This window comes from Castanea sativa, chromosome 9, assembly GCF_040712315.1.
Source record: "Castanea sativa cultivar Marrone di Chiusa Pesio chromosome 9, ASM4071231v1".
Lineage (NCBI taxonomy): Eukaryota > Viridiplantae > Streptophyta > Magnoliopsida > Fagales > Fagaceae > Castanea > Castanea sativa.
Window position 1 is genome coordinate 4,978,243 of NC_134021.1, and position 23,156 is coordinate 5,001,398.

Below are 23,156 nucleotides of genomic sequence, written 5' to 3' on the forward strand. Positions count from 1 at the left end.
GCTAGCTGTGGCGTGAAAGAATTTCATATTTCGGTCTCCCCATTTCAGCCACAACGCCCTAGACCTCTATTTCCACATAATTTCCTCCCTTAACATTACCTCATTGATTTCCTTCTTCAAGCACTTGATATCCTCAGCTTTGTCAATCATTCCATCAATGGCTTCGAGTTGTTGAAGCTAATTTCTTTTTTGCTTTAGGGTGTTGTTCACATTCCCGAAAACACTCAAATTCCACCTACGAAGTTGTTCTTGGCAGAATTTCAGTTGGTTCGTGAATTTAAAATCCGGATCTCTCCTCAAAGGATCCCATTCCTCCTCAATCACCTCTCGACAACCAGTCTCCCTAGTCCACATCGTCTCAAAGAAAAACTCTTTCCTACCGGTTTGAGGGGTTTTCTCTGGTGTAAAAATAGTGTTAACAAACAATGATGGGAAAGAGACATTGAAAAATGATGCCTACTTGCCTCAGGAAATTTTTCAAACTAGCTCTCACTTGCCACCATCCTATCCAGTTGGAGTTTGGTTCTTTGCTCCCCCGCCCTTCCATTGCACCATGTATATCTCTGCCCCACAAACCCCAAATCATAGAGGCCGCATCTGCTCAAGCACTCTTTGAAATCCTTCATTTGTTCTACATTTCTCTCCGGCCCACCTAGCTTTTCATCGGAATGGGAGATTTCATTGAAGTCCCCAAACACCACCCACGGCAAGTGACTTTGCTCTTTCAGAACTTCCAACAATTTGCCAAGAAATAAAACGTTTGGCTGCATCTGGTTGCCCATAAAACCCAGTGGCTCGCCAAGGAGTTGATTAAGAGTTTTCGTGGATCTTGACATCGATGTGCAAATTGGAGCAGCTCTTAAACCTTACATTTGTGCCCTCCCTCCACAACATTGCCAAACCACCACTTTGCCTATCACTGGGAACCGAAATACCCTGTGTGTATTCCAATTTATTTTGAATTCCTTTAATCCTGCTCGCAGCAGCCTTTGTTTTTGACAAGAAGACCTACAGGGGTTCTTTCATTCTCACCTCATCGGTGAGTGTCCAAACTGCCAGGGAGGACCCCAGTCCCCGGCAGTTCCAGGCTATGACGCCCATGTGGCTTAGCGATGGCTGAGCAGCCACCGCCACACCGCCATCCCTTTGCTCCTCTCCATTCTGATTTTGGTTATGTCCCTTACTACCTCTTCTGCGTTTCAGGTCACATATGTTGGTTGTGATAGATTGGTACAAGAAAAATGACATCAATATATCAAAAAATTCAAATATCAATAAAATCAAATATTGTTTCCATTGTATTGCATGGCTCTTGTTGTGATAGATTGGTACAAGAAAAATGACAAAAATTAGGAAAAGCTACTTAGGCATCATCGCCTCAAATTTTCCAATTAAATTCAAATACATGGTTACGTAGACTGATAAAATACAAACAATTTTATCTTTTTCAAAGATAATTAAATTTAATACAATTATGTATTTGAATTTATTTGAAGAACTTAATGTACTATCCTAAAAAACAAAAAACCAACATATGCATTTTCTTCTAATATGTTTAGATATCAGTACTAGTACCTTAACTCCAAGTGCCATCAACAATTGTATTGGAGAATCTTGGGGGAGATTCCAATTAATGAGATGTTAATATAAAATACAAGAAAATCATTTTACGAAAAAACTTAAACTTATAAGTTTGAGACTTTATTTTCACGTGTATACCTAACAATTTTTCCCTCATGTGTAAGTTATTACCTCTCTATAGACTATGAACAAGTTTTACCTACTAGCTTCCCCTTACCCAATGAGTTTCTTTCTTTCACCAGGGTATCATCCATAGGGACCCAACTATATGATATTACCTACTCACTCATAGCATTATTAGTCAATGTGGATCTCTGACTTCATCACTCGTATGTTTACACCCAACTTAGAAAATATTCAGAAATGTAATCTTAGAATTCTAGTTTTGTTTGGTTGCTTTATCGAGATAAACTGCTCACTGATGCAACTAGATATATAGAAGACGCAGCATGTGGCTCAATACCTCAGCTTTCCTGGAAAATGAATGAGAGAATGTCCAAAAGCCACGTTAATAGGACTTGTTCGTCCATCTCCAATAATGAATGATCTGGAGATTATCTAATTGATTTGAGGGTAGCTAGTATTCGAGATTTGGTAGAGGTTATAGAAATGCTGAAACAAGCAAATGTGTGGTCAATATTGCATTCACATACAGAAGAAGAAGAAAGGAAGAATGAGATCTTTGTTGAATTGAACATTTGGCATAGCAATTGGGTTAAACTTAAAGATAAAACCTGTTACACACTTTTTTTTAACTAAAATCATATGGTGAAGACACAATTTGCAATTTCAGTTAAAAAAAAAAGTGTAACAGTATGTGTGTAACAAACACTGCCCTAAATTTAATTACTTAATTAGTGAAGACCTAAGGAAGTACCTATTAGGTTTCTCATCGGTCGAATTTGGAATTTGCTCGAGTGATAGTTGTGGAGACATTATAATGTGATGTTACCGACTTGGAATTTAGGTACAAAAAAATCGTGGAAATAATATGTTGGGTTTGGAATGCATTCAGGAGTGGATGTACTGATGTAGTACACTGTACTTATGAAATAAATACAAAAAACTTGATAAGAGTCATAAGACTTAATATGCTTGGACATAATATAGGAACTTGATAGCCTCACGTCTCCTCAAGACATAGGAGAGATAGAAAGTGGGATGGAAAATAAATTGGGCCTAAATTTTAAAACTTTAAATTGTGCTACCTTTTAAAAATATGATAATCAAATTTTTTCTATATGTTATAAACAGTTAAAAGTAAAGAGAAAAACTAAATTATACAAGCAAAAAAGTAAAACTCTTTAAATTATTGGGTAATTGTCAATGCTAATTCGATACAATAAAAGTTGGATTTTGAAAATTTCATCCACAAACTTTGCAAACACCACAATGTTTAAAAAGATGCTGTGAACAATACAAAGTGTTCCTTCCATCCTAGAGGGTGTAATTCAAGCCTTTGCAGTTGATTTTATTTCAATAAGTTTTAGAGTCACAGTAATTTTCACAAAATATCTCAAAACTGGTGGATTTTATTTCAAATAAGTTTTAGAGTCACAGTAATTTTCACAAAGTATCTCAAAACTGTCATTAGAAAGATATTAATGGTAAATGATAAATTGAAGCCCTAATGTTGGGCTTAAATGAGAACCAATAATTATGACAGAGTTGCATGCTCCTACCAACCAGTTCCAGACCCAAAAAGAACCAAAAAAAAAAAAAACAAGAATTGCATGAATTTTCCAGTAGGTATCAAATGGAATGTTATGCATAATGCATAAATATTACTGCATGTTAAATATATTGATTGATAATAGCAGTTTCGTCCTTGTCTCAACCTTCTTTTTGTCCCTACTCCCTATTTGGTGTTAATATCAATTAAGATACCCTAGAATTATGAAGGTAATTTTGTTATCAAATTGTTTATCTATTCGTTCATTTTGATATGTTCATTTTAAAAAATATATTAAAATCATGTCATCAATAATTTAACCATAAATAATAATAATAATAATAATAATAATAATAATAATAATAATAATAATAATAATAATAATAATTGTAGAGAATAAAAGGACCTAAGTAAGTATTTGGGCCTTGGGCTTTATTGATGGACGCTAGTTCGTTTTAGACTAAAGGCCTGTAGAGCTACAGGTCGGTCCATAGGTCGAGAGTACGAGGATTCGTCCGAGGACGAATCTCTCCTCAGACAGACCCGCGAAGACCCTGGGATTCGCCAAAAAGATCAAGGCAGTGTTCTGGACGAACTGTTGGTTAAGAGGGGGATCTAAATACCCTCTAGACACCACGGAGTGAAAAAAATATCTTAGAAAAAGGTTGTTACCTCCACATTAAAGACCCTGCACCTACCTCCCTAGCCACATTATTGGAGAAGTGACCCCTGAATAGTAGAAGTCAGCCTTCTTGCTATCATTTGAAGACTTCCAGAGGGTGGTGGATGGGACAGTTGTCTAAGAGGGTGATTTGCGTTACACGTGGATAAAGAGGGAAGAAGAAGAAGTATTTAAGGAGGGAAGAGAGTAAAGAAAAAGGGGTGGCTAAAAAAAACACTAAGAACTGTAACCTTTGAAAGAAAACAAAGAGAAATAATACATAAATCGTCCTCAGCTTACGTCCGAGGAGGTTCATTTTGCCCTGTTTGTCTATTGTTTGCAAATACTGTAACATTCTAGCCTGTTCATCAAGCTTCGAATATCACTAAACTAGATTGCAAGCCCACACTCTACAAATTTCATTGTTTAAGGCTCATTGGGCTTGAGCCCACGTGTGTTTTTGGGTCCAGGCGCAATTGTGCATTTACAATAATAATAATAATAATAATAATAATAATAATAATTTTTTCACAAAATCTAATACCTTTTTAGTGCCAATATACATTAAATTATTTCACCAATTGAACCAATGATATTGTTATCGCGTTTTTAAGGCGAAAGTACTTTTCAATTATTCTAAAAAATACTAGTACTTTTGTTAGTTTCAAAATTTTTTTTGAAAGATTGAAGAAAAAAAATCAAAAGATAATATCCGTTAAGAATTAATCTAAACAATATGTCCAATAACACAATTAATTTCATGATTGTTGAAGTGACATGTTATGATTACATTGATTAGTGTAAAGAAAATTTGACGTCAAAGATAGTCACATTAGAAAGTAATATTGCACTAATATAAAACTTACCTAAAAGAAAATCCTCACTAGCTTAAAGTATCACACTTCTTAATAAATGAGCCATATAACTAGATATTCATTAGAAATGAATCAATTACATGTTTCAAATTAAATATTATTAATTTAAAAGTATATTCACTACTACTTCATTTAAAATTTTAAATGACGTCTGTACACCATCAAATCTATAATTTGAAATCTTTTTTTGAAACAAATTGCTATATAATGAAATCTTAAACATTAACCTCATTTTCCTTTTTCAATGAAAATAATGAGATCCTATTCTAACAACCAAACCGTGACTTTGACAATTTGAGACATTCCCTTTTGTAATATAATTAAGGGGGAAGTGATATGCTAACTTAGAAAAGTTCACCAGCAACTAACCGAAGTTGTTAAGGGGTTGTTTGGTAAGAGATTTCTAATAACGTTGTTTAAGTTTGGTGGAAATATGTATGGGTGAAAAAGTGTGTGAAAATACGTGTTGTGGTGTTTAAATAACAGTTTTCGTTGTTTAAACATCTTTACCAAACATGACCTAATTTCCTTAATAAAACTTATCAAATTAATTTGAGGAAAGTGTGTATTCGAGATTTGGTAGAGGTTGATGGAAATGGCGAAACAAGCAAGTGTTTGGTCAATATTTCATTCACATACAGAAGAAAAAAAGGAAGAATGAGATCATTGTTGAATGAAACTTTTGGCGTAGCAATTGGGTTAAACTTAAGGATAAAACCAATGACATACGCCCCTGTTAGCTATTACACACTGTTTTTTTTTTTTTTTGAACTGAAATCCTGAGTTGAAAGTACGATTCGCAATTTTAGTTCAAAAAATGTGTGTATGGTAATATGTGAGTAACAAATAATACCCTAAATTTAATATTGAAGATTGTTCTAAACTATGAACCAATTTTGTAGAGGCAGGAAGGTTAATTTCCATAAAAGAAAAAGTAGGTTAATTTTAATTAGTGAAGACCTAGGGGAGTACCTATTAGGTTTCTTATCAGATGATTTTGGAATTTGTTCAAGTGTGTGTTAGTTGCAAAGACATTATCATCTCTATATATAAGAGAATTGAGAAATTTAGTTATTACCTTTTTTTTACTTCCAAAAATACCCCTAATTTAATTAACTTATTCTTATTCCTAAGACGTAAGAAATGAGGTTAAAACTGTAAATAGACAAAAATTAAAAACAAAAAACCTACTGTATAAAAACTGTTTACTAGATAGTAAATAGATACAAAATTCTTACCCAATGTTTATCACACAAAAATAAACTTCCCCCTACCCCCATGTACACAACCAAAACTACCCCACGTTCCTTTTATTTAAAAAAAAAAAAAATTACATGTTCCTATCTTAATGGTCAGGCGCTTTCTTGTCAAAATTGTAAGCCTATGAACAAAATTTATATACTATTTTTTTCAATTGAATTATTTGTGTATCATATATTAACTAATTATATTGTGGATTGGTAACTCCATAACCTTTTGTGATGTGTGAACTATATAAAAAATGTCATAGAAAATTTGGTAATAAATGAAAAATTATGATATTAAACTCAAAAAATAAAAAAGCCTCATCGATGAGGTTGGAAGGATGTTACTGACTTCGAATCTTAGTATAAAAAATGTGGAAATATAATTAGTTGGGTTTCGAATGCATGCAGTAGTACTGTACGAAAGAAAAACAAAGTTTTATCGGGAATTGAAAAAGTTTTGACAGCTTTTTTAATTCCTAATAAAATTTTTCCAAAAACGGATTTGTTAATGTATGCCCTAAGGGCATACATTAACCAGACCCTTTGTTTTTCCTTGATGAATACAAAGAACTTATTGATAAGACTTAATGCAATTGGACGTAGTATAGGAAAGTGATAACTGATAAGCCTCACGTCTCCTCAAATCATGGGAGAGAGATATAGTAGGACGGAAAATAAATTTGGCCTAAAGTTTGAATTGTACTACCTTTTAAAAATATGATAAATCAAATTCTTTCTATATGTTAAAAGGTTAGAGTAAAGAGAAAAACTTTTAATTATACACAAGCGAAAAAAGTAAAACTCTTTAACCTCTCTATTTCGATGGAAAACTTTGTGTCATGATAGATTTTTGTGTTTTCTGGTATTTGGTAGTATAAAAAAAATGAGTTAAAAGAAAAATATCTTTAGTTAACAGAAAAAAAAAAACAGAAAAAGTATGGCTTATTTTTAAAAATTGTTTTCCACTAATTTAAAAAAAAAAAAAAAAAAACTCTATCTCACATCAAGTTAAATAACGGAAATTAAGAGATTGTTTTTTTAACTCATTTAAAGTTGCTACCAAACATAAGAAAATTTAATAGTTTTATAGAAAATGTTTCTTAAAAAATGATTCATTTTCTAGAAAATATTTTCACTGAAACAAACAGAGTGTTAGTAGTTAAAGGAATTTGGGAGAAGTTGTAGGAATTATTGAGTAATTTGTTCAATGTCATTTTGATACCATGAAATTTGGATTTTGTCAATTTCATCCACAAACTTTGCAAACGCCACAGTGTTTAAAAAGATTCTGTGAACACCATAATGTGGTCCTTCCATCCCTAGAGGGTGTAATTCAAACCTTAGCAATGGATTTTATTCAATAAGTTTAGAGTTACAGTACTTTTTTCAAAATATTTCAAAATTGTCAAGTGTCAATTGAATGATATGGAATGTTATGCATAATGCATAAATATGACTGCATAGATCAACTATATATCTTGATTGATGATAGCAATTTCTGCCTTCGTCTCAGCCTTCTTTTTGTCCCTACTCCCTCTTTGGTGTTAATATGAACCAAGATACTCCAGATTTTTTTCAGATAATTTTGTCATGGAATTGTTAATCTATTCATTTTGAAATGTTCTTTTCAAAAAATAGATTAAAATCATGTCATCAATTATTTAACCATATATTAAAATTATAATAATAATATTTTTTTCACAAAATCTAATACCTTCTTAGTACCAATTTAAATTAACCCGTTTTACCAATTGGACCCATGGTTTTAAAAATTAGACCAGAGGCAAAACTGGATTTGCCTTCGGTTCCCAATTTTTACTCGGTTTTAGGCAATTTTTCCGGATAAGATTGGCCTTCGATTCCTAGTTCAACTGGTCAGACCGGCCGGCCCAATTCGGTTTTTACAACATTGATTGGACCAATGATATTGTTATCGTGTTTTTGATCCCCTCCAACCACTTCACAAAAGTACTTTTTGAAGTTTGAAGATTGTTGAAGTGAGAGTACATTTTACAATTGTTGAAGTGATATATTATGATTAGTTTACAATAAAATGAATGCTGAAGATAGTTATATACGAAAGTGATATTACACTAATCACAATTGGACACCTCAACAAATTGTGAAATTTGTTGTAATATAAAACTTACTTAAAAGAAAATCTTCACTAGCTTAATGTATCACATTCCTTAATAAATGAGCCAAACTATTAGGTATTCATTTCAAATGAATCAATTTCATTTTTTAAATTAAATATCATAAATTTAAAGGTATTTTCAGTGTCATGTCATTTAAAATTTTAAACGATGTTTGTACACCATCAAATTTATAATATGAAATCTTAAACATTAAACACATTCTCCATTTTCAATGAAAATAAAGAGATCCTACTCTAACAACCAGACCATGAGTTTCACAATTGAGACATTCCCATTTCTAATATAATTAAGGGGGGGGGGGGTGTGGGGGGAAGTGATATGCTAACTTGGAAAAGTTCATAAACAACAAACCGAAGTTGTTAATTTACATAATAAACTTTATCCTTTTGGTGAACTTGTGATGATCAAAGCATATATGTCATAATGTTGACTGACCAAATGATGGAAATATGATATGTTTGTATCACATACAAAACATACGCAGCAGAAAAATAACGGATCTACTTCATTCATAAATGTTAACATGCACTATGTAAGTTTCAGAATTTGAGAACAAGAGAGTGTACCTTGGAGCGGTGAACTTCAAAATCGAAGATGAAAATCAATTGGGAACACTTTCAATCTTCACTCCAATTCCACTAACGCCCAAGATGTGTGGTCTCTCAATCAGTTTTCTAAGAGAGAATGTCAAAGTGTCTAACACTCACATACACTACTTTACAATGATGTTCTTAAAAATTCTCTACATAAAAATTTTGTATGTTTTTCCCTTTGTATCTAATTGATTATCTAATTGGGCTGGCCTTTTGGGCCTTTCCAATTGGGCTTAAGAGTGTGGCTTGGAGTGGGACCAAAAGGGACCAATAAGACACTAGCTCCAATGGGCCTTGAGTTTTTCTGTCAACTCTTGACAAGTCTAAAGTTACCATTAATTATATTTAATACCACTATATAAATATAATTGCACTCTAGGCCTTATTTATAAATTATATCCCAAGACTATATTGTACATGCAACCCCTTCATAAAATATTCGTAGTAATACAAAGTCATTAATGTAGACTGCCACTTTGTAGATTACTACGTCTTATCATTGAGTATTCAGTTTAATCCTTTAAGTTATGCATCATATATTTATGAAATCCAATTTCATAAATATATACTATAGTAACTATTTACTGAAGTAGTTAGGACTAACATTCTGAATAACAAACCCATTAAACTTATCTCAAGGTAATATTTTGTATTTCCGTTAAAAGACTTTGAATTCCATCTTGAGAATATATGTTTCATCAACATTAAATGTAGTTGTCTAACATACTGAGGTTTTGACCGTAACTCTAGATTTCACTCTTGATATATCAAAGCAACTTACACCTCACGATCAAGTCAATTATTCTCTCAAGATTAAGAGTTCATGTAAATATAAGTCGTGAGTTTATTATTCATTTTACATTCATTAGGAGAATAATAAATCTCACACCGGTCCAATTCAATACGTTTTAACTTTCAAAACATATCAACATATCAACATATCAACTAGAAATCTCTATTTCCATGATCAAGACAAATCATCTTAGTTGATATATTAAAGTTTTCACAGATGAAATGCTCAATTTCCTCACTGACTACGAACTAAAATTCTGAGTTTACAAAGAACTTGTGATTTATATCTTCTATAACTTTTCACATAAATCACATACTATGCATCTCATGGACTATATGATAATGTCCCAATATTCATGTTACTATTATTTTTAGATAATAATAAAACAACTTTATTAATCACAACATTAAGTCATACATAATGTCATACATAATAACATACATAACATCATACAATAGGATTTAAGGGGGCACTAATCCTAACACCAAAATTCTCCCATGATTTGCGATAGTTTATGACTATTTCCCCATCTTCTTTTCATGGATACTTTTCCAATTCCCATGTAACCCCATTTCCTTATTACTACTTTTTCCATATCATCAAAATTTCCTTCCAAACTATGTCATTGTTAAAGAGAGCTTAAAGCTTCTTATATTTAATTACTTGCTTTTCTTGAAAGCAAGGGAGCTATCATTATCAACTTCTCTTGAATTTTATATGGCAGCCAATATTGTAAATGTACTATTATCATTTAGAGACGCAAAGGGAAACAAAGAAAAGAAAAAGAAAATTTCAAAATATATTATTAATTCATGATCAAGTCGGCCACATTTTCCCACCAATTTCTTTCCATAGAATCAACAGTTCAATTTCAACATGATCATAGTATGTGGGACCTTTTTGGTATGTAGGTAAGCTAGCCTGACATAAAGATCTATTCGTTGGTAACATAATTTTTTTTAATTTTTTTTATTTGATGGGAACATAAGGTTGGCGGGAGATACGGTGGAGAATCAATTCTGGTCCACCTCAACCGTGGACCCATTCATGAATCATGGTCCCTTCTTTCTTCTTTGTGACTTAAATACCTAAGGAACAAGTCAAGCATTTACATTCCATTTTTTAACATAATATCAATTTTTCTTACCCTATTTTAACTATAAACTTTTATAATACACTTTATATTTCATTTTATTTATTTATTTTGTAATCTATTATATGAAAATTGTGTTTCATACAATTTTTTCCACGCTCCCCTCTCTTAACTATCCATGAAGCAAATGACCGTATCAACTCGTGTCCACACCTACCCCATTTAACCATCACAACAATCATCGATCCACGTTGAGATCAACACTGTACTTTCTGACCATATCAACCCATGACCACACCTATCCCACCAGAGCAATCTATAAACTTTTTTAATACGCAATACATCTCATTCTTATTTCGTAATATATATCATATTAAAATAATTCTTTTTCATATAGTTTTTCACGCTCCCCTCCCCCCTAAGCACCTGATGAAGGAAATAGTCATATCAACCCATGTCCACACCTACCCCATTTTAGAATAAGGTTCCATTAGTTTAGGTCATTATTTCCAAGAGTACATAGAATTTGATTTTGTAATTCTTTTTTCAATTTGCCTTTTTTCAATTTTTAGTGATTTTAGTTTGTTCTTAACACAAATTAGGGTTTTTTTTGGCGTTTCCCAAGGGTCTTCTAGCTGCTCTTTGAATTCCTTATTAGGTTTAAGATTCTCTAGAACTCTTAGGGTAACACTAGCGTAGATGTTCTAAAATAACCCATTAATTTTGAATTTAGTGAATTAGATTTTGTTACATCATCAATAATTTAAATAAATACCAAAACAGTAATTGTCAACTCTTATTATTATTTTTTAAAATGTTGATATCATAAAATTTAAGGCAATCAGTTTAAAACGAATGGATAGGACTATAGTAACTCAATGGTAAAGTTAAAAACTCTAAGAGCATTCACACCAGTTTTTTTATTTTACACATCCATTTTTACACTAAAAACCTACTTTTTCTATTTTACACATCCATTTTTACAAAACACCCACATCAATTCATCTATTTACGCCTATTTTAATTAAATAATCAATTTACTCAAAATTTTTATTATTTCTCACAACTGCCATTTATATATGCGCGCTCCCTCTCTCTCTCTACCCATTTCTGATTTGGCTCTCTCTCTCTTACCATCTATCTACCCATTTCATCTCATTTTTATGATCAACTCTCCCATCTCGGTCAGATCTGATCAGGCAAGACCCATCTCGGTCACAGTTCCGATCAGGCAAGAACTGATAGCTCCAATCAGATCCACAAGCACCAATTCACAGCTCCGATCAGGCAAGACCCGACAGCTCCGATCAGATCCACAAGCACCGATCCATAGCTCCGATCAGGCAAGACCCGACAAGCACTAATCCACACGTATTTCAGGCAAGACCCAACAAGCACCGATTAGATCTGAGATCTCCCTAACTCTAATTCGGCTCCGATCAGGCAAGACCCATCTTGGTCAGATCTCCCTAGCTTCGATCAGGCAAGACCCACGAGCTCCGATCCAGTCAAGCACCGATCAAGCACCATCATTCCGATCAAGCACGGATCTGTGTTTGTATATCTCTGTGTTTTTTTTTTTTGAGCAAGTGTATTTGTGTTGATCTTGTTGATTTTTCTATGTGGATGTGTTTGTGTGTAGGTGTGTTTGTGTGCATCTGAGGAAAAAGAAGAAGATGAGGAGAGAACTGAGTTTGTTGAGCATGGAGAAGAGAGAGAAAAAAATGAGCGAATGGGAATCAATAAAATAATGAATGAACGAGCTACAGTAGTCGTGTATATTTACACGGTTACTATAGCTCGCGGATGGATTTCCACGATTTTACACAGTTTTACACCCACTGATGTGGGTGTTTTTTTGACCAAAATATGTAAAATGAAGGATTTTTTTATTATTATAGAAGATTATAAAAGAACTGGTGTGGATGCTCTAAAGGCTCTTATTTCTCTTTATTATATACTTAGTGGTTGTAGCCTTGTAGGCTTGTAGCCTTTTGACCAATTAAACTTTCAAAAAAAAGTTCTCCTTTTCTTTTTAGTGGGTTCTAGCTAGGAATTCTTCTTATAGATTCAAGGAACACCTTTGTGCATTCAAGGATTATTTTCTTTAGATATGTATGGTCTATTTTTTGTGGACTGTGTAGCATATATGAAGACCTACTTGGCTACTTCCATCTCATGTTGGTTTGTTTGTTTGGACATAATTCATATGAGCCTAGACACTCCAATGAGTTAGCTAATTCATTAGCCCTCTGGGCTCCATTTCTTATATTGGTTAATTCTAATTTTAATGGAATGTTTACTTAGTAAAAAAAAAAAAAAAAACCACATTGGTTGTAATTAATTGTCAAAAATATGAACTAGTTAGATGGAGAATTTGTTATTCTGTCACCTACCCAAAAAAAAGGTAGGACACTCGAAGTCTTTGTAGCACGACAAACTTTGTTCAACAAACAGCCTTTAAAAAAAAAGACTTTAATCGGTCTAATATTTCAGAAATATATAACTGCGTTTGTTGTTAAAAGTAAAAGGTGAGTAGGTGTTCATGACTCATGAAGTTGCCTAACTTTTTCTATCCATCAGTAAAGTTTCTCTTATGGTTAAATAAGATATATGAGATAAATAGCTATTATTAAAAGCAGGCGTCATAGATTAAAAAATCTCTAAAAAAAAATCTATCAAGTATTTAAAAAAAAATAAAAAAGGATATTTTTTTATCCAGATTTATTAATTGTTATTATTATGGTGGCACATCTCTTATCTATTTTTATTATTTATATCTATAGATCAATATGAAAACATTTATTGTGATTTGTCTTTAATCTCACCATACTCGAACATTTATTGTGTTTCCAGACTTTTTTTTCACTTGTTTTTCAATGCACATTCCTCTTCTTACTTTTTTATGCATTAGTTGATGCTTCAATTTCAAGTTAGTATCTCTAATAAGAGCAGAGGTCATAGATTAAAACTCTCTAAAAAAAAATCTATCAAGCATTTTTTTTTAAATTAAAAAAAAAGATATTTTTTATCCAGATTTATTAATTGTTATTATTATGGTGGCAATCTCTGATCTATTTTTATTATTAATATCTATAGATCAATATGAAAACATTTATTGTGATTTGTCTTTGACCTCACCATACTCAAACATTTATTGTGTTTCCAGACCTTTTTTCCACTTGTTTTTCAATGCATATTCCTTTTCTTTCTTTTTCATGCATTAGTTGATGCTACTTCAATTTCAAGTCAGCATCTCTAATAGGTTAGCTTCTATCTTATCTCCGTTCAACCTTTCGTTTAAAATTTAAAAATATAATTTATTAATAGGAGTCTGAACTTCCACATAAAAGAAGTATTAAAATAATGAAAAGTGTTATGTACATAATATTTTTATAAAAAAATTTAAGTGGTAAGTTGTTATTAATTCTAATTTAAACTCATCACTGAAATAACTTTTTTGCGTACCAGTAATAACTTGTCCCTTGGGATTTATTGTAAAAGTATCGTGAAAATGTTGTAGACATAACATTTCTCTAAAATAATAACTACAGTTAAATTTATCATTTATGATTTGTTGTGAAAATGTTGTGAACACTTTTTATAATTTAAAGAGCAAAGTTTTTATATAACCTAAATTGTAAAAAAGTATACAACCCACTACAAGGTGGTTAAAAAAACCATCTACATATATTATTTAAGTAAGTCACATGACTCATTAAAAATGTTATGTGTGACTATAAATGAATGTGGATGGTTTTTTTTTTTTTAAGAGAGTTTTAACTTATGGTGTCTGTTTTTGATGATAGCTCTTTATCATCAGACCAAGACACCAATCAGTTTTTGGTGTAGACGGGGATTGAACTCCAGATCTCTTATATAACCATCAGAGACTTTACCAATTTTTGGTGGATGGTTTTTTTTTTTTAATTGCGTAGTGGACTGCATAAAAATTCTTGCAAACCAAGGTGCTTAAAAAGTAAAAACCTTTTTCCTAATTTATATATTTACAACAAGTGGGTGGTTGGTTTATCATATTAAAACATATTATCTTAATTAATAATGAATTTTTAGCATTATTAAATAAATTTACCAGCACAACTAAGTATCTTGTCATGTCCTCTCTTTTTGCATACATGGTAAAATTTTTCCAAAGTATAAATTTTATCCTTAGCAGTCTCCACTAAAAAGTGTCCAAAGAAATGTCTCTAATAAGTACAATCATATTCAATCATGCTCCATGCCCAAGCATAAAATCCCTTTTTTTTAATGCTATCTCTTTGCATATAGAGTGCACCCAACATATGGGATAAGATGCATCACTATAACACAGGAATAATTTACTTTATACATCTGTGAATGTGAACTCAAAAAGGGATCAACTGAGTTGGTGTACGATGCTCACATTAAGAGTACTGTTATTCTTTCCTTTTTTTTTTTCCTTTTTTTTTTTGGGGTTATTTGGTTAATGACTTCGTTTTATTATTTTTTCTCCAAAAAAAAAAAAAAAATTCGTTTTATTATTCGTGCATGTAGTTATTATATTCATTATTTATGTCTTATTAATTATCCAAAGTTTGCTTTAACAAATCGAAACTTGAAGACCCCATAATAGGATATTATATATATATATGTGTGTGTGTGTGTGTGTGTGTGTGAGAAGAAAAATAGGAAATATTACTAGTTTTAGTATAATGAAATTGACAGTGCTTGATTAATGCCATGGTTGATCGATGTTTGTTTATGATTACGAACGCAAAGTTAGATCTTTTTAGTTGAAACTTGAAAACGATGTTGGAGCTCATTGTTCTTTTGTTGCTAATATATTATTATTGAGCTCATTATGATGATGCCTTAATTGATTAATTCAGGGTTAATATAAATGGAGAGTCAATTGAAGTGGGTCCTCGCAAATGGTGCGTGGAGTTTTGAGGACCATCCTCTGGCGTTACGAAGATGGGAGAGAGGTATGACAGCAACTTCGGTTAAATTCACTGCAATGCCGATGTGGGTTTAGGTATGGGGCTTACCTTTTGATTTGTAATCGAAAGAAGTGGGCAGGGATATTGGCAGTGGTTTGGGTGAAGTAATGGAAATTGATTTGAAGGCGCTTTCATCGGACCAAGCTCGCTTTCTCAGATCAAGAGTGAAGTTGCCGTTAGATAAACCATTACGTTGAGGAGAAGTTGTAGCTAGTCCGGTAGGAGATAAGATTTGTGTTGGTTTTAAGTATGAACGTTTAGTTGGGCTCTGTTATCAGTGTGGTCGGATTGGTCATGAGTTTAGAGACTGCTCTGTTCTATGGAACCGAAAACAGGGGCCTCTGCCGTATGGGGAATGGTTGAAGGCGGGGTATCGTAGAACCGATGGTAATGCAAATACACCAAGACGTAGTCCGGGGCGACGAGATGATGATGTCCAAGCTGATCAGGGGTATTGGGGTTCTTTACAAAAGAATATAACTGAACCGAATTATCTAACAATTGGAAGTGGAAGAGGAAGGATATCTTCAACGCAGACGGGTAGTTTGCCTGAATGTGATAGTTCCGACAGTACTCTGACAGTTGGTGGTGCTCCAGTGGAGAAGGATACAATCTTGAAGAATCGTGTTCTGATCTCTGAGGTGGTGAATACGGAGATTGATCGGGGCATCCAAACCGATTCAGAGTTTTCAAATTTAAAAATGGTTCCAATTGATTGCGTGCCAAATAATTGCGTGATTTCATCTGACTTGATTGAGGTGGTAGTTATGGATGAGGATAATGTCACTTACAATCGTGACTTAATGGGGAACTAGCACAATCAGAGGAAGGTTTCAAGGTAGGATGTGGCAAAGTGAAAGGAAATAAGAATATCAGAAAGGGCCGGCCCAAAAGAAGCGGTAATATAGTTGAAGTTGTGAGGCAACCCTTGCATAAGCCAAAAAAAACTGAGACTATTATCAACTCTTCAATTATTGTCACGGAGCCTGGGAATAAAAGGAAGCAAGCAGAAACTATAAATAAGGAGGCTATGGGTGTTAAGGGAGAAAAGAAACATAAAACTGTGAAGACTGAGCAAGGTGTTGTGTCAATTATGAGATTGATGGGAGTTGCAGAGAAATCAAGCTAGGCATGAAGACACAAAAAAAAAAAAAAAACCTCATCACGCTTATGTCCATGTAAATCAAGAAGGGGTTGTTTGGCATTTTTTTTTTTTTGTTTTCTGGGCATCTAAGTGAAGTTTTTTCTTTGTTTGTCGTTTTCTCTTCTTTCTTCATTTATTTATTTTTTACGCTGTAATTGTGCTTTTCTAACATATGCTAGTGGTGCAAAAGAGAAAAAAGGGGTCATATGTCCATGTTTTTCTTCCCATTGTATATTTTGTTTTTTAATTAATAAAGTCTACTATCGTTTCTTCTCAAAAAAAAAAAGAAAAAAAGAAAAAGAAAAAAGAAGCAAGTGAAAATAGAGAACCTAAATATTAACAAAATGATACTGTTGCAACAACTATGTCAACTAAGGATCAAGCAATTTCATCCAAAGTGGTTGTAGCTTCCATTCATTTTCCTTGTAGAAAACAACAGGTTTTCTCCACTTGCTTGACTCAACCTCTAGAAAGCAACAAATACAAATTAAGTTTGAGATAATAATGATGTCAAATAAAGAACAGAGGGATTTATACCCGGATTAATATTGTATCCAATAAAAATAAAGAGCAGAGGCATATATATATACCAAGACTCGATCGAGTATCAATCAAGGTCTGCAATCTGCATGCATAGATTACACTTGTTTTGAGCATCTTCAAGTACACAACTCATCTAGAATACTTTAGTAAAATTTTACAAGAATATTGCTACATCATAGAGACAACAACTTAGTTATTATAATTTGTTTTAGATAAAGTAACAATAAGTATTTTAACAAAACATGCAATATGTAATTTAGATAAAATAATAATAAGTATTTTAACAAAACATGCAACATGGATCTAAGTTTCAGTTAATAAAGACAACAACTTATTTGTTCTTATCAATTTCTTTAAACAAATTAACAATAAGTGTTTAAACAAACAATACAACATACATATATCTAAGTTTCAAAAATTTAAATCCTACTCCAACTAAAAATCTATTATCATTTCAAAACTTATATATATTCACCAATGGTTTTTCCATAGAATCCTTCTTGTACCCCACCTTCTTTTTTTTTTTTTTTTTTTTTTTTTCAAGTTGCAACTTACGCATATGTATTTGCTATATGATAGTTTTGATTAAATAAATTCATCTTACTTATTATTATCTAATTTTCATATATGGATAACATGTCAAAATAAGTCTACTATGAAAAGCAAAATAAGAGACACCCATTTAAGTTCTTGGTTTCTCTTATGTAAGTTTATTATTATTATTTTTTAAATTCTCAAGTTTTGAACTATATCTTGTATGTTTTAGGTTTTGGTTATTCTATGTATTTAGTTTGTAAGTGATTTTATTTTTTTTCAATTGACTATCACCACGAAAAATCTAGTTCAAAACATGTCTTTCATATGTTGTAGTGCAGTATGATTCCAAGTTATTGTTGCTTATTAATTGTTAATACTTTATCAATGTTTATTTATTTTTATATTGTAAAATTCAGTTTGTGATTTGTGTTAATTTCTTAGTATGCAAAATTCCTCCCATATCCTTTTAGATCATATAATTTAGGGTGTGTTTGTTTGGAGGTGAAACAGGGTGGATAGAAAACTTTGGAGTGAAAATGGGAAGGAATTTTTTTTTTTGAGTGTGTTTGGTTGGGTAGGGAGGAAAGGAAATAAATGGTGGGACCCAGATGTTTTCTTTCTGGGCCCACCAAAAAATTTTCTCTCCAAAATAGAGAAAAAAATGAAGGAAGAAAATGAGATTACTTAATGGACAAAAATACCCACGTCCAGTTTTTTTTTTTTTTTCCTTTCTTTTTTTTTTTCTTTTCTTTCCTGGATGACTGGACGTTGCTTTTTTTATTTATTAATTTTTTCATTTCCTGGGGTTGTGGCTGTGGCTATGGCTGTAGCTGTGGGTGGGTATGTTTCCATTTTTTTTTCTTTTCTTTCCTGTTGCTTTTTTTTTTTTTTTTTTTTTCTTGTGTAATAGTTGTTTTGTTTTGTTTTTTGTTTAACTAGACATGATTTTTTTTTTGGAACATGTTTTTTATTTTTTAATAAATTGGGTGATTGCTTTTTTTTTTAGTTGTTTGTCACCTTTTTGTTTTAATTGGTCACCATTTCTTAACAGGAGTGTATCCAACCAAACGGACTCTTAAGGTTTTGTGAACTTTTCATGACTGTATTTCTTCGAAAGTCTAACTAAATTCAATTTAAAAATCCTTCTATATCCTTTTAGGTCATAGATAATATTTAGCTCAATTAGATTCATCAGTTCAAATTCCTTTGGAGTTTATCTTTACTTAACTTCTTTTTCATTTTTTTTTAAATTTCGGAAATTTGGATTTTGGCTTAATTTTGTTTTCAAATATTTTAATTATTATTATTTTTTTCTTGTGTAATATTAATATATGTGTTCTTAAAGGCTAAATCACAATATAATTAGAGACATTACTTATGTTGTATAAGTTAGGGTGTTAACCTTTTGAATAAAATTGACACTAAAAACAAAGGATTTAAATATCAAAATAAGATGTGAGTTCCAATTAGCCCAATTGGTAAAAAAATTTATGGTTAAGTAAGAGATTTGGGGTTCAATCCCATAAAAGAGCAATCATTAGAAGCAGACTCCATAGGTTGAAACTTCCTTAAAAAAAATATTAAAATAAGACTTAAAAATGAAATTTCTTTTGGGTTATTTTATGATAACCTTATTTATGAAAGGATTAGAAAGATTTAACTGCTTGAATTCAAATCACCCTCTTCATTAATAAATAAGCAATTATAAAAAAATATATTTAGAAAAGTTTTTATTGATCATTTTAATTAGCTAAAGATATTATATATAAGGACTAATATAAAACCCTAAATCTGAACCCTTCACTTAGAATTGTTTTAATCTTCACCGTTGATGTAATTTTAATGGGTTTTGGTTACCGGCTAAACAGGTTTTATATATAGTCCAAAAATTATAATATTCATCAAACTTTTCTCCTCTCACGTTTGCTTCTCTACCTCTGCTTTGCTCTGTCTCAGTTTGCCTCTCTAAACAAAACCCTCAAATCACAGCTAAAAATCATACAAAAACCAGACAGCCGCACACCCACAACCTTAAATCGGCGGCGCACTTATATCCAATACAAAGGTGAACTGTCAAAAGATGATTATCCATGTCTGAATGACCTTAGTCAAACTTTTCATGGGACGTCTCAAATTGCTGCAGTAATTCATGCTTCAGTTGCTAATCCAGCTCAATCAAAGTGGACACATAAATGGGCTAGGCCTCAGAATTCTGATGATGGGTATTCAAGGTGCTATTTTCATGCTTCCCTCACATGGGTCTGTATGCATTGTATGCTCTTTTTGGTTCTTATCTTTTTTGCTTGCAGGAGATATTTTGTATGGTGCAAAACTAACTTAAAGCACAATTAAATTTAAGGAATTGACTTATTAGCGAATGCTACCCATGATTGAATTTAATTTGAGAATCTAAGGTACAACAATGAAGCAATTGTAACTAAGTTTTGCCCTTTTGTATCTTTCAATTTCTATGAAGGAAAAACCAAGTTCAAGCAAATTGTTTGTGTTAGGCGCAGTTGGTATTTGAAAATTTCAGCATTTGACTTAGCAACCAAGCTGACAGTTGCTTCATAGACTAAGATGCAAATATGAGCAAATGAACTAACTGAATCTCAGCTGAGAGAGAGAGAGAGAGAGAGAGAGAGAGAGAGAGAGAGAGAGAGCAAACCTTGAATGAATTATAAAGAGAATAATGTAGTGATAGATATAGGAATAAAAAATGTGGTTGATCATTGAAGTTAAATTGTGGCAGGTTCTAGATGCTCCTTCACTTCAAGATGACTTTTACTTGAACCTAGTGGATTGGTCCTCGCAAAATGTCCTTGCAGTTGGATTGGGAACCTCTGTTTATCTATGGAGTGCATCAAACAGCAAAGTAAGTTTGCTATTACTTTGTTGGGAACAAATTGAAGTAGAGTTTGGTATGGGTTGTGTGTAATATTCTATTATACTATTTTGTTCTCAAGTAACAAAGTTGTGTGATTTGGGACCTAATGATGGTGTGTGTTCTGTCCAATGGACCCGAGAGGGTTCATACATTTCCATTGGTACAAATCTTGGTCAAGTTCAGGTAGCTAGTCCTCTAAACTTGCATATGATCCTTTAATTATCACATCTTCTTTGTAGGCTAGTATGTTCAATTAGTCTCTTATAGAGTTGAAATTAAGCTAGCATTTCAGTATACAGTTGTAGGTTTGGGATGGGACACAGTGCAAGAAAGTCCGAACCATGGGTGGGCGTCAAACAAGAACAGGGGTTTTGGCATGGAATTCACGCACATTGGCCTTCAGAAGCAGGGATTGCAACATACTTCAACATGATCTTTCGGGTTCCAGATGACTTCGTTAGCAAGCTAATTGGTCACAAGTCTAAGGTGAAGCCATTGAAAATTTCCTAACTGCTCTTTTTATCAACTGAAGCCCTTAGTCCCACCTACTTGGAGCTTCCTATACCTATCTTTTATTGTCATTTAGCTTTATAGAGGATTATATCCTTTGTTAAGTGTTATAATCCAACGTTATTGATATGCTATCCTTAACATGGACCACAACTTAATGGGAGAAAACAGAGAAGTTATAGGGAAAATGACAATAATCTTAACCTTTCCTTAACTTCAATGCAACAAGTATGCGGGCTAAAATGGTTTCATAATGACAGGGAACTTGCATCTAGTGGCAATGATAATCAGGTATTCATCACTAAATTTAAGTTGTTTCTTATTCTTTGGAAGCTTTGTGTCTAGTCAATAACTAATCTGATTTCTTGCTGGTGAGCCTAGCTATTGGTCTGGAACCAGCATTCTCAGCAACCAGCTTTGAGACTAATAGAGCACATAGTTGCTGTCAAGGCCATTGCTTGGTCACCCCACTAAAGTGGCCATCTTGCATCTAGAGGTGGAACAGCTGATAGATGTATTCGCTTCTGGAACACCACAAACAGCCACCAACTGAATAGTGTTGACACGGGGAGCCAGGTGGTTCTTTTCAAATCTTTATGCATCAGAATACCAATTGATTTTCGTAAGGGGAAAAAAAAATTCCTAGCCTTTGTATATGCCCATAGGCAACTTATGATTTCTAATAAGGGTCGGGAGGGGAAGTGGGTGCTATTGCCAATTCAAACAAAATATGATCCTGTCATGTGGAAATTTGTTCTTGAATAAATGCATGTGCTGAAGGAATACTTATATAGAGTTTGCTGCTTAACATGAAGGTTTGCGATCTTGCATGGAGTAAAAATGTGAATGAAATAGTAAGCAAACATGGGTATTCCCAGAATCAAATTATGGTGTGGAAGTATCCATTAATGACAAAGGTATTAGCTTTTTAGTCATAACATTTTCATTTTCATCATAATTTGTCAGCAAACCTTGGTCTAAAGTAAATAACCTTTGAAATTATAGACAACTAGACTTGTCTGGTTTTTTTTTTTTATTATTATTATTGAAATTTCTGGATTGATTGATATGTTGCAACTCTAACGGGACATAATATGCAAGTGCTTTACCTTGCAATGTCACCTGATGGTCAGGTACTTCATCATTTCCTTTGAAGCATTTTTCATAGCATGTGAACCTGATTAGCAGCACAGGAGCAACACCAAACATAGATGCAAATATATATTATAATGCATATATAAATGTTTTAATTTGAACTCAATTGCCTCTTGCAAACTATAGTTACTGGTGCAGGTGATGAAACCCTCCGGTTTTGGAATGTCTTCCCATCCATGAAAACACCAGTAAGCATGACCATTGCAAACCATATTTGATATTTGATAATAATCAAACTACACTTTGCTATCTCTTTCTAATTCACTTCTCTTGTTTCCTATTGTGCTTTCAGACACCAGTGAGAGACACAGGTCTTTGGTCTCTTGGGCGAACCCAAATTCGATGATATTCTTTGCACACGTGAATATGTTTTGGCTATGAAGATGGAAAGGAAAGGGCTAGTTTATACTGTATATGAAACTGTAATTTATTTGTAAGCAGCCGAGATATGCCGAGAGATTGGCAATGATGTATTCTATTTATTTGTTTATTTTCCCCTTCTGCTATATAGTTTTGAATCTGCAAAGTGTTTCCTCATTTATAAAATACTTGGACATCAATAACACTAGATAATTTGTACTCTCTCTCTCTCTCTCTCTAGCCTAATGTTATTGTATATGTGATACTCATAGAAGCGCTAATAAAAGGTTTGAACGACTGCACATAACAAGAAGAAACGATTCTTGAACATGTCACAATGACTTGTTTATCATTTAATGAAATT

At 32.6% G+C, this 23,156-nt stretch overlaps 1 pseudogene; it reads left to right on the forward strand.

Annotated features, from left to right (window-relative positions):
• Positions 1-15,587: 15,587 nt before the first annotated feature.
• Positions 15,588-22,910, forward strand: LOC142610528 (protein FIZZY-RELATED 3-like; annotated as a pseudogene).
• The last annotated feature ends 246 nt before the right edge of the window (positions 22,911-23,156 follow it).